Source organism: Elephantulus edwardii, unplaced genomic scaffold (genome assembly GCF_000299155.1).
Source record: "Elephantulus edwardii isolate Elephantulus edwardi_28Jun2011 unplaced genomic scaffold, EleEdw1.0 scaffold00312, whole genome shotgun sequence".
Classification (NCBI taxonomy): Eukaryota; Metazoa; Chordata; class Mammalia; order Macroscelidea; family Macroscelididae; genus Elephantulus; species Elephantulus edwardii.
The window spans coordinates 2,564,504-2,572,125 of record NW_006400062.1 but is presented as its reverse complement, the minus strand read 5'-3'; positions in this window follow the sequence as shown (position 1 = coordinate 2,572,125).

The following is a 7,622-nucleotide window of genomic DNA, read 5'->3' as shown; positions in this document are numbered from 1 at the left end:
AAAATGTATGACTCTATGATTTCCCCTTTGTCCATTCTCACTCCTCTGCTCCCATCCTCTCCCCTGTGGAGCCTCATACACATTTTACTATTAATCTTTCTTTTTCTACATTAATGGCCATAGATAAATAGGTATAGATCAGATGTGTAGTATTTGTCCTTATGAGTCAGAGTTAGTTCCCTCAGCATAATGCTCTCTAGACTCTTCCATGTTTTATAGTATTTTATGAAAGAATTGTTTCTGAGTGCTTCATTGTTTTTCATTGTGTGAATGTATCACAATTTCTCAATCCATTCATTGATGGAAATTTGGACTTTTTATATTTTCTTGCCATTATGAAAAAAATGCTATGAACACAGGTGTACATATCTCCATTCATATCTCCATTTTAATTTCTTTGACTCACATACTTTATGCATTTTGTTGGGAGAGGCCAGTCCTTGGAAAAGGACATCCTACTTGGAAAGGTGAGAGCCTGTATAGGAGTAGAAGATCCTTAAAAAGAAGAATTGACACAGTAACTGTAATAGTAAGCTTGAGTGTGTCGAAGATGATGAGGACGGCACAGGATAAGGCAAGGTTCAGATTCATTATTCATAGGCTCATTATGCTGTGATGTCACTTAACAACTAACACCATACTGAAAACTGCTATGAATATTCATCCAGTTAATAAATACATTTAAGTGAAGTTATGCTTGTGTTCTGCATAAATTTTTCATCTTTTATCTTTTTACCTCATTGTTTTCCCATGTTACTGAGAATTCTTTGTCTTTGTGATTTTTCTGATGGCATGCCATTCTGTCATAATAAAGGAATTTTTGGAGGATGTTACTGGTATAAGACCTATGCTTGGAAACGTGGAGGGTCAGTGAAAAAAGGGAAGACCCTCAACAAGATGCATTGACACCGTGACTGCAGTATTGTGATTAAATGTGTCAGAGATTGTGAGGATGGTACAGACAATATCTAAATGTGTTGTGCTTAGGGAAGGTATAAGTTATCTTTAACTTGACAACCATTTAAAAACCATTGTTGTTGGTGTTATGTGCCATCGAGTCGCTTGCGACTCACAGCGACCCTACGGACAAGAGCCCTCAGCGCCGTTCTATCCGGTGCCAACCTCGCAGTCTCGAACACACTCATTCCCACCACTAATGAATAATTTGGTTCCTTGATATGTATCCCCAAATTGTTTCAATGTAAAACATCTGACTCTAACTTTAAAACTTTATAGTACATCCCCTTGCTTCTGCGAACGAAAGATTATTAAAATAACTCAAAATATCCTCAAAACTCTGCGCATGAGGTATATAGGACAGCCTACTTTGTGATTTCCTTAGAATTTAAGTGTGTTGATCCCCTAGATGGGGTTTGACAGAAGAAACTGACACCAACTTTTATTCAACACAGAATACCATTTTACGTCTCCGCATACTTCTTGAGAGGTCGTAAATCAGAACGTTAGTGAAATTCTAACGTAGATTATAGGCCCATCTTAACTTAAAATAACATTTCAGATGGATCATTTTATATAAAAAATCGTTAGTATTTATTTTAACTCATGGTATCCTAGAATTTTCCATACTGTATTGTTTTAAAAAGAAGATCTGATGTCTTCTAAAGCTGAGAAATGTACAGGTTGTTGTTGTGTACCTTTAAGTAAAAAAAAACGACCCACAGCTGACCCTCAGGGGGGTTTCTGAGGCACTAAAATGTCACAGGAGGAAATTCTTCATCTTTCTTCCTCGGAGCAGCTGGTGGATTCAAACCTCATGCCTTTGGGATTTAAGCACAGGTGAGCACCAGAGCTCCCTGAGAAATGTGCATAGTACATAATACATGTTTAATAAAAATTTGAATGGTGCTTATGAACATTTCATATACAATAAATTAATTATAGGGCTTAGTTCCACAAACAGTAATAAAAAAATCTATCATAATACTCTCTAAAATTGTTAGTAAAATTGTGAGTCAACTCAGAAGAAATAAGTGAGGATTGTTATGGTATAATGTGGTGCTATTGTAATGAAAAAGCTGAGTTCAATTCTTGTGATTATATAAAACATTTGTTATTGTTTAGTTTAAATTGTTTAAATATGTAAGGTCTATGAGAAAAGGAAGAACATACATTGAAAATAGTACTTAGGCTTTTACCATGGGGAATTGAGAGACATTTACATGATTAAATTTCAGTAATAACCATCATAGTAATGTAATGTTTATTACTCATTTCATTAATGCTGAGCTTATCCACATGGATCTTTAAGAAGACAGTGCATTTAAGTAAAACAAGCTTGACTTTTTGTTAAATGCAGCTTGATTACTTTTAGGTAAAATGCATTTATGCATTTCTGTACTTCTAGACGCTTCAATCATTGAGACAAAATAAAAAAGGAAAGATGCATAAATTAATGCATACAGGTCATATAGTAATAAACTGCATTCCATGAGTAGTATAAATCGCTAATTGATTTAGCTGGGAATGAAAGGTCTGAGTCCATTCAGAAAGGCCTGGCAATTTATTTCTGAAAAATTAGCTACAGAAAATCCTATGCAACACATTTCCATTCTGACACATACAAGGTTATGTGTCAAATTTGTTCTATGAAAACTGGTCATTGTTAGCAATGAACTTAAAAGCTATGGAGATGTGTTCTTTATTCTCAGTAAGAGCATTTGAGACCCTTATCCATGTCCTATTAATTCAGAGCATAATGTGGAAGAAAACTTAGTTGCCTAACGTATTAGATGATCTAATTAATAAGAATTCAGGACAGCAGAATAGATTGTTTGTTAACTGCAGTGTCTTCCTGTTAGTCGAGTAGACTATGACTTATTGTGACCCTATGAACATCAGTTCCAAGTCCTGTCCTATCCTGTGCCATCCTCATCATCTCTGACACACTTCAGCCCATTACTGCAGTCACAGAGCCAACCCAACTCCTTGACCGTCATCCTCTCTTTTGTTGATCTTTCACTTTTCAAACATGATGTCCCTCTTCAAGAAATGTTTGGTGTTTTTTTTTTTTTTCCTAGCAACACCCCAATGTACATGAGATGAAGCTTTGCTGTCCTTACCTCCAAGAAGCTCTCTGGCTGTATCTTTTCTAAGACATTTCTGTTTGTTCGTTTGGTAGTCTATGAAATACTCAGTACTCTTTCTTCTTCAACATCATAACTGAGAATCATCATTTCTTCTTACATAATCTTTATTCATTGTCCAGCTATCAGACGCATGGCAAGTGACAGAAAAGACCATGGCCTGAATCAGGTGCACTTTAGTTTTCAAACTGACATTATTTTTCCTTTTCCTCAATAATTTGAGAGGTCCCTGACAGTGGACTTGCCTGATGCAATTTGCCTCCTGATTTCCTGACTGCTGGTACCAAGCATGTGATTGCAGATCCAAGTAAGATGAAATCATTGACAATTTCAACCATTTCTTCATCCATCATGATGTTACTTATACGTCTAGTGGTGAGGATTTTGTCTTCCTAATGTTGACAGGTAATCAATATTCACACCTATACTCTTTGATCTTCTGTAGCGTTTCTAGTCTTTCTCATTTTCATAAAGCAAGGTGTGTCATCTGCACAATGAAGGTCGTTGATGAGTCTTCCTCTGAATCTGAGGCTACACTCTTCTTCACAGAATCCAGCTTCCCAAATACTTTTCTCAGCATACAGAACGAATCAATATGGAGAAAGGATACAACTCTGACACACACTCTTTCTGATTTTAAACCATGCATGTTCCTTTGCTCTGTTCAGACAGCAGTTTCTTGTTAGGTACAGGTTTTGTAAGGGCATAATTAAGTGTTTTGGGATTCCCATTTTTCTCATTGTTAACTATGATTTGTTATTATCCACATAGTCAAATGACTTTGCATAGTCAATAAAGCATAAATAGACATTCTTTCTGTTATCCTCTGATTTCAGCCGGGACCCATCTAACATCAACAATGATATCCCTGATGCCACTGACTCTTTGAAAACCAGCTTGAACTTCTGGCAGTTCTCTGTGTATGTACTGTTCTAGCCATTTTTGTTTTTATTTTTTTATGTTTTTCAGAAACATTTTTTTGCAAGTGATAGGAATGATATTATTTATGATATTGTTATGTTGTTGTTGATTACCTTTGAGTAACACATGACTCATAGTGACCCTATGAACAAAAGGCCTGAAGCCTTTCTATAAATATCGACATTTACAAAGTTCATAGAGTTTCCGGAGGCATGTTTAGGAAGTGGATTATGTTGCTTGAGGATTTCCACATTGTGTTGGATCACCTTTCTTAGGAATGGGAACAAATTTGAATTTCTTCCTGTCAGTTCCCAAGCAACTCTCCTCCAAATTTCCTGGCATAGACTGGTGAACACATCCAGGGCTGCTGCTAATAGTTGAAATATTTAAGTTAGTATTACATTGAGTCCTAGGGCCTCAATTTTTTGCAAATGCCTTTATTTTAATTTTAAATTCTTTCTTCATTACCATTGGCTCTTATTAATGTGGTATTTTCAGAAATTATTTTCGTGTCAACCAAGTCTTTTCAGTACAATGACTCTTTGTATTCCTTCCATCTTGTTTTGGTGCTTCCTGGATCATTCAAGATTTTGCCCATGGCATGTCTCAGTATTGCAACTTGAGACTTGAATTTGTTTTTAAGTTCATTCCATTTGAGAAAGGTCAAGTGAGTTTTCCCCTTTCTATTTCCCAACTCCAGCTCTTTGCACATTCAATTTTAATGCTTTACTTTGTCTTCTCAAGCTGCACTTTGAAATTTTCCGTTCAGTTCCTTAACTTTGGTGTCTCTTCCCTTTATTTTGGCTTCTTGACATACTGGGGCAATTTCAGGGTCTCCGCTGGCATCTATTATGGTTTCTCTTCCTCCTTTTTCTTTGTAATGATCTTTTGATCTCTTCAAGGATGATATCCTTGATGTTTACAACCTCTCTGTTCTTCTATAACTTAAGTTAAATGCTTCAAACCAGTTCTTAAGATGATTTTTTTTTAATTCAGGTGTGATAGACTCAAGGTAATATTATGGCTTTTATGGATTTGGTTTCATTTTCTTCAAATTCAATTTGAATTTGCACATGAGCAATTAATAGCCTATTCTCCACTTAGTAACTGGCTTAGTAATTCTTTCCACAGTGTAGTCAATCTGATTCCTGTACAGTCCAGTAGGGGAGATCTCTAAGTCACCTTCTTTTTTTTTTTTTAAATACATTTACAATGCAGAATTTAATTATTTTGTCTCTAGCCTTGTGTCTGTCACCAGGCCTGTACTTCCCAACTACCATTCCTTCTCCATTGTTTCCAACTTTAAAATTTCAGTCACCAATTATTATTAATGCATTTAGAACTAATTTCTAGGGCTGTCTTTTTATCTGGAAAAATTTGATTTTTTAATATAGAGATTTGAAATTCTGTATTATAAAATAAAATACTTTTAGACTATTCACATACATGCAGATCATTGTACATATATATATTTTTATAAACACACACATGTATACACTACACATATATCTTCCATGTACCCTTGCAGATGCTTATTGCATTTCGTTGTTGTAGAATAGTTACCACTATCATATAAACGTAAAGCAAAATCATCTTACTTATTACTATCTAGAGAACTGCAATGCTTCACTGAACACTTTAACATTTTCTTCATGGTTGTTTTAAAGTTATTGCTTGATAGTTTCATCTTATACAACATTTTTAGCTTTGATTCTATTGATTATTTTTGACATAAGAACCTTTTTATTATTGTTGATTTACTATTATGGATCTTTAATTTTTTCAGTGCCAGATACAATATGTAAAAACAACAACAACAGCAACAAAAAACCAAAACACTGGGAATGATTGAAAAAAAATATTTATGTCCAGAAATATATATGTATCTTAATCTGGTAAGCCATTAGACTGAGTCATTTTTTCCAGTATTGAACTGGGCTTGGTTTTTGCTGTTTCTGTAGATCATTTACAGAGTGCCAAAGGTTTCACATTTCCTTAGTAAGGGATCTAATGAGCTAGTGCTCAGTGTGAAGCATAGAGTGCTGCAGAGCTTTTCCGTATTGCCATTCTACCCTCACTTGAATCAGTTTGTGTATACCTGAGACACAGGTGGGGTCCCTTTGTATAATTCTATACTCTTCAGTGGGATGAGGGGTGAGGGTTTTTCCCCTGTCCCAGTAGCAGACAAGTTTTCTTTAATGAGAAAAGCTGTTGTGATGTACCATCACATCAGATCCAACTCATAGGTGATCCTCCAGTGGATTTTCAGAAAAAAAGTGATTGTCCATCTTTCTCCCATAAGCAGCTGGTAGATTGAAACCATGTGGCTTTGGGTTGGCAGTGCAACTCCTTACTACAGCCTTTTGGTAGCAGTTGGTCATCACTTGCACATCTGCACCCCCGATGGGTCTCATTTTTCTTATAAGCACCCATTGAAGGCCCATGAAAAAAACCTGGTGAGTGAGTGCAATTTCCTCTGCCTGCCACTCCCAGGGTTTCTGTTACCATAAACTAAAAGTCTAGCATAGTTTTGACCTTTAAATATCATTAACCTTTCTTTTTTTTTTTATTCCTACCCACTTAAAGTGGTAAACAATGAAGATATCTGTTTAAGGCACACTCTGTTTAAACTATAGTGTTGTCAGTTATTTTGTATGCATATGAAAGTTCATCAAGAAATACTAAGACCTAAGAAGAATAGATGCCTTAGAATAGTGCTGATGAAAAGTATTGAGTGGTCCATGAACTGCCAAAAGAACAAAGAAATGTGTTTTGGAGGAAGTACAACCAAAGTACTCTTTAGTACAAGTAAGGCAAGAATGGTGACACTTCATCTCAGGGACTTCAGGCATGTTGTTAAGACAGATAAGTTCTTGGGGAAGGCATCATCCTTGGAAAGAGAGGAAAACAATCAAGGAAATGCTTGGACACAGTGGACACACAATGGTTTTGAGCATGACAGAGATTGTGAGCATGACATAAGATGTCAAGATTTTAATCTGTTATTCATACAGTCACTATGATTTGTAGTTAACTTGATGACACCTAACAATAACATCACTCATTTTTAGATTTACCAATAACCCATCACTTCATGCTTTGTCAAGGTCAAATAGCTCATTAACTTTAACTCCCAAGAGAGTTTGTATGCTTTTTGAGTTCCCACCTTGTGACCTTAGCTCTCTCTTTGTCTCAGATACAATGATATGTAATGTTGTTTGTTGTTGTTGTTATGTGCCGTCAAGTCATTTGCGACTCATAGCAACCCTATGTACAACAGCCCTAAATGCTGCTCCATCCTGTGCCAATGGCATTGCATCTGACACACCCATCCTGACTACCCCAGTGATTGAATCAATCCACCTCATAGAGGGTCTTCCCCTCCTGTGCTGTCCCTCCACTCTGCCCAGCACAATGTCCTTCTCCAAAGACCTGTCTCTCCTTACAACATGTCCAAAGTATGTCAGATGAAGCCCCAAAATCCTTGCCTCCAAGGAACAGGCTGGTTTAACCCTCTCTAGGATGAATCTGTTTGTTTTCTTGGCAGTCCATGGTACATTCAGTACTCTTCTCCAGCACCACAGCTCAAAGGCGTCA